This window comes from Enoplosus armatus, chromosome 11, assembly GCF_043641665.1.
Source record: "Enoplosus armatus isolate fEnoArm2 chromosome 11, fEnoArm2.hap1, whole genome shotgun sequence".
Taxonomy (NCBI): domain Eukaryota; kingdom Metazoa; phylum Chordata; class Actinopteri; order Centrarchiformes; family Enoplosidae; genus Enoplosus; species Enoplosus armatus.
In genome coordinates, this window is record NC_092190.1 from 18060716 (window position 1) to 18066715 (window position 6000).

The following is a 6000-nucleotide window of genomic DNA, read 5'->3' on the forward strand; positions in this document are numbered from 1 at the left end:
GTGCAATTCATTTCTCTGCTAATTTTCTGTGTCTGAAGCTTCATTAACTTGATGCGCTTCCACGTAGTAAAAATCTGGACATTCCTCAGAAATTACACCGGCTTCACCACTGCCTACCGCAATATTGTCCCCGTACTATTGCAACACAACACCTGCCATATCAGAGCTGCTCTGCCAGTGCGGCTAGCATTAGACTGTTGCAGAGCCTGACTGACTGCAGCATCTTGCTTTCAAGCATCCAACATGACAAGCGGCTCCACTCACATTAAAAACCATTCTCAGCCTGCAATCCCCTGCCCCACGTCCTTCCCCAGCCATCTTCCTGCTGATGTTACAGGGCATATCATTTGTAATGATTCACACCCAGTGCCGGTTCCAGGAGAGAAGGCCCCGGAGGCGCTTAGGCAGCCCAGAGCGAGAGTCTACACGCTGCTGAAGAATAGATTGGTGCTCTGATCGCTGGAACAGCCTCACGCTCCAGAGCCATCACTTTTAATCAGAGGCCGTCCAGGGAAACACATGGCAGGTGCTTTGGCGCTGTGGTGGATCGCAACAGCAAATCCACACCGGGGGCACCTTACCAATCACAGAAGGCTACGGTTAGTGTGTGTGTGTGTGTGCATGTAGCATATCTACTCCCCTCCAGTATAATCCTTTAGGCCATTACCACCTGACCTCAGTGAGAATGAGACACACCACAGCCTCTAATATCTTAACACTCTTGCTTAAGATGTTATAGAGCCAATATTTAATTTCTGGCTTAATTCATCATCTACATACTGTATAATTTGAATATTGAGAGCAGCTAGAATGTAACGCATTACTACATTTGGAGCCTAGTATGGGTGAGATGTATTTCTTTTCTTTTTATGTTTAGATACAACACACCATAAATATATAATACAATGTATTCATGTGGTCGTGTAGTGATCATGCCGATTTCAAAGGCCTACAAACTCATCCTGTCCACAGCTCCGTAGTTTACACCTTCTAGACTGTCTAAACATTTTGTGCAAATGTTGATGGTGCAAGGAGAGGCAATGAAAAGCTCACAGGAAAATTATGCTGATGTTTTCATTACTATGGTCACAGCAGCATCACCATGTATGTATCTCCACAGTGCATCACCTCTTACTGTTGACAGATGTGCTGGAAAAAATCTGAGGAACATGCATCACATCGACGCCATGAAACACACAATATGTACAACTTTGGTGTAACAGCACACACTGAATAATAATTGTGCAAATTTGGTTTCTTCTCACATTAAATCCACTCGAATGGGCAGTGAAAATTATGATGACAAAATGATCTAATGGCAAGAAAAAAGGACTATAACAATGAACCAATGTGCCGCTGCGCCTGGCCAGTTCTGTTACGGCTGGGGTATTTTTTTCATGTTGGTCAGTGTTGTGTTGTTCAGTGTTCAGGTGGGTCGTGAGTCATCATGAGATAAACATGACCGCCAAAGAACATGAGGGCTGCGTCAGTCACCACGACGCCATCCAGCCACACAGAGAGACATAAGCCTTGGGCTCCGTAAGGTGTGCAGTGTTGAATTGCAGCGTAATGCAAGTCTAAACATTAAGACACATTAACAAATGGAAATATTAGAAATTGCTAGTGTAAATTAAAAGTAAGGACTACAATTTTCTACTCTGTGCTTTGCTATCAATGTTTGAAAATGTTTTGTTTTCTTTCAACAGTATTGGCTGATGATGAGTTATATGCTTTAGTGCCCAAGTCAGCAGGTGTTCATCTTGAAGTGTCCTTGAGCAAGACACAGTTTTTCTACCAGCTCTAAAGCTGTTGATCTGACGCTGCTCCTGACCTCTGGCCTCTCTTGGGGAGATGTGAAAGGACAACAAAAGCCTTGATAGAGAGCAAGAGCACAAACTTCCCACCTCCTTCTACAAGAAATTATAAACATGCAGACTACTTTTCAATGGCCATTCTCTGTCCACACAAGTCCTTTTTTTATTCCTCATAAAGTTATAACACATATGTACCTCATATATTCAACTCAAATTAACTACGTTTACGAGCCTGTTTTTGCACACATGTTGGTGGCAAAACATTATCTGACTGCTCATGATGTCACTCGGAGCCGCTTGCATCCTATGATTAGCATAAATTATAGCGTGTAGCATAACCGTCCTGTGGCTAGCATAAATCATATGACGTGAGTTATTAGTCACGTTTATAACATCAGTGTTTTTCTATTCGTGCTCAGCAGCATCATCTCCTCTTTTTCTCTCCTCCCAGCATCTGACACTGACTGAAACCATGCCTCACCTCAGCTCACCTCTTTTTGGATGGTGGTGGACTTCTGTTTGTATTGGTGTTTGCATGAGGCTTCAGAGTGAAGCACTCAGTATCATTAGAGAGCATTTCCCTACAGGAAGCAATACACTGAACTGCACAAATCACCTCTCCTGCGGTGGGGAAGCTACAGACACAGTGTAGAAACGCGCTTCAATGTTCCCTAATTAACGGGACAAACTACAGGAAATTAAACGACATTTAGCTCCGACCTCGATGACAAACTCTTGGCATTCCTGGCAAGAGCTCTCAAAGTATCACATCACCTTTGTGGCCTGCCCTTTCATACCTGTAACTAGTCTATGTCATCTGCATCATCTGTTTTCTGTTGGGTAAAATACATGTCAGTCATTTTGTCAAACACAAAATGTATCATTAGTGCCATAATGTAGAGCTAGCTGGAGTCAACCAGGTGACAAAAATGTTATTTTTCAATCCACTCTGAAAACCAGCCACAACTTCAGCATCAACTGTACTGGAAGCAGATCTACAGCCTGATGGAGCAAACCAGTGTCACCATCACACAACACTCCTGTTCTCGTCTTATTGCCTCATATTACATATTATAAATATACATATATGTATTAAAGCCAGATTGACATTACTAATTTTCAGGCAGCAGGAAGTGACATGTGATTGTTGTAGTTCTTTAATTGCTCTTGAGTGAGTTTTGTCATATTTCTGTTCAAAATCAAAAGACTGCAACCATTTTTCCGTGTTTTTTGGTAAAATTATTTTTTGATAGCTGATACCAATAACTGAGTTTTTATATTGAAGCTGTTGAACTGTAGCATCTTTTAAATCAAATTCTAAATTTGACCACTCATGTGCTCCCAAAGTGTTTCCTGTTCTTACCAGTTAAAGCAGCAATACCACTGTGTAAAAATAAGTAAAGTTTTCAAGTATATTATCAGCAACATGTTCTTAAAACATTGAAACTAAAGGTACTCACCATGTAGCAGAATGGAACCTGTGAGTGTTATGTTATTATATTTTTTATTTTTGGGTTAATATTACTGATGAATTAACAGGCAGCATTTTATGGTTTTATGGTCAAAAGGAGCTGATTTAACTGCTGTGAGAATGAGAAGTTTAATTTATAGGGTGCATATGAAATAAACGTATTTAGTATTTCTCAAGTTTTAATTTGCAAAGTAACTAGCAGTTACAACTGGCCGATAAATGTAGTGGGGTAAAAAGTATACATAATACTCAAGTAAAGCTTCCACAACTGTTTGAAGCAAGAAAACCCACAACATCTATTAATGATTGCAAGACTCTAGGATGCAACAGACCTTTAAATTAAGTATTTATGTACAACCAATAAGTGACTCTGAAATAATAACAAATTAAAAAATCAGAAGATCGAGGATGAAGCTTTAGCATTTTGTGAATATTTATTGTGGATGCATTGTTTTCCCTGCACTAAAATCGCTAGAATTTAAAATTGCATTGCTAGATACAATCTAAAATAATGTGTCTCATTTGTGAAGTAGCTGCAGGAGATCATCCTCGTTTGATTTTCCACCTACATCGGTGGCGGGGCGGGGGTGGTTGTCAGTGAGCATGATTTAAATGCAGCGATGATGTCAGGTGTTCGGAAAGCGTTAGCAAAGATCCCACTAGGAGAAAAGATGGGGAGCGGGGAGAGGCTCTGGGACGAGAGCCTCCAGGTAATCTGGATTCCGGCGTTATCTCAGCACCTGCCACATGTGACAGCAGCAAAAGCCCTGAACACTTCACTTTTAGGCAGGCGTTACCTTTCAACGCATCATCAGTTTCATAATCCCCTTACATGGTCAAAGCGCCAACTCCTGCGCTGGCTCCTGACACCTGCAGCACACCTCCGTATGTCTGATAGCGAGGATTCAGGGGGATAATACCATGAAGCACGTTGGACTCAGTGTAATTATCATTCTCTTGACCAGTTTTTAACACCTTCTACTTTGTACAACAATGGTAAAAGTGCTTGTTAAACTCTTCGGCTAATACTTGAGGAGGCATGGCGTGTTTTTTTTGTTCCGGTTTTAGTTTTTCCACTTTCATCTCAGGATGACATAATCTAAATGCTTCTCTCGCTGTGTGTGTGTGTGTGTTTGTGACAACTCAAATCCATGCTGCAAACGATACAGGCGTTTTATTCCGAAATGTTTTTGCTTGATTTGACTCAAACGTGCGTCCACTAAATTTGACAGAGCAAATGTTTCTGTTCTCAAAGCAGATTGCGCCTCGGCTGATTTCACAGAAGCAGCTCCCTTTGAAGAAGAAACAAGAGGAGGAAAGACGTTGCTTCCTTTCTCTCTGAGCAGCTCTGAAGACAGGTACTTCACAAGAAATACACAAAGACAGAGGGGAGCTGACAGAGCTTTGTTAAGGGCTGGAAATGACAAGCCGAAAAGAAAGGCCTCAAAGCTCGGAGGCAGAGGAGGAAATGCAAAACTGAGAATAATCAGAATGGAGATTTATTGTACTTATTCTTAAGCTGTCACACCTTGCCTTTTACAGGAAAGCAACGCAGTTTTAATTAAAGAGGTCAATCATTTTCTCCAGCTTTGACATGTAGTGTGATTGCCTTCTCCAGAGCACCAAACCAGGTGGTAATTAAGAACTTTATATGTCAGAGTGTTTGGAAAATATGAAAGTGTTCAAAGGCAGACACTTTGCTGCTGTGCCTACCAGAGTCGAGTTTTTTTTGGGGGGGGGTGACGCGGCTTATCATGAGTTTGACAGTTCAGACATGAATGGAGAACTCACAGCTGCTGCACAGCAACACGACAACTATTGCATTATTTGATTTAATAAAAGAGAGAGCGACACCACGATTCCTCAGATGATACTCCATCACCCACGCACGGTTTAGACCAAATACCTGCTGCACGTGAGCTGATCTCCACCTTTTTGTTCTGTCGCAGCACAGCAGTGAAGAGCCACACAGACAGTAAAAGAGTTGCTAAACAGCAAGGTTGTGCATCAGAGAGTGCTGGATGTTTCTGACCCTGCGGAGCGGTAATGACAATGCTATAAGGTAGCGGAGCCTCCAGATCTAACGCTGCCCCGGGCTGCACATCGCCCATAAAAATTCATAGCTGCGGACCAAGATCGGGGGAAACTCGACATCATATTAAACTTAATGTTTCCTGCGCCAGAGCCGCCACAGTGTGTGTGACTTGCTCTAAGAGAGCTGCTCAGAACTTCACTCCATCCTAACAGTTCACATCATGAGAGAAGCTGGGGGAAAGTAATCGTGCTGCTCATAATTGTTTGACTTGAGCCTTTAACGGTCCATCCAGCAGCCACATTATGGTTATTGTCAATGCAAAGGGCAATTGTGTCACACCTATCAATCATCTGGAGCTTCTTTCTCTTCATTTCAGGACCTTTATCGTGGATTTATTGCCAGTGCACACACAGATCTGATTGATGATTGGAAAAGGAATAGGTTGCAGGGCTCAATACAGTCAATACAACCTGTAGTGCCTGTGAGCTACATTTGAGGGATTTAACCAGCAGAAATGACAACCTTTCCTTCAGAGGTCTGAAACAACATACAGGCTGAGGACTGAAAATGCCACAGACAGTATTGTTTATGAGGGATTATCTAGTCAAGCCTTCTGGCCAGAAAGATTGTGACCCCAATATGACCACAGATACACATCAGCACCATGTAAGCTCCGAAAT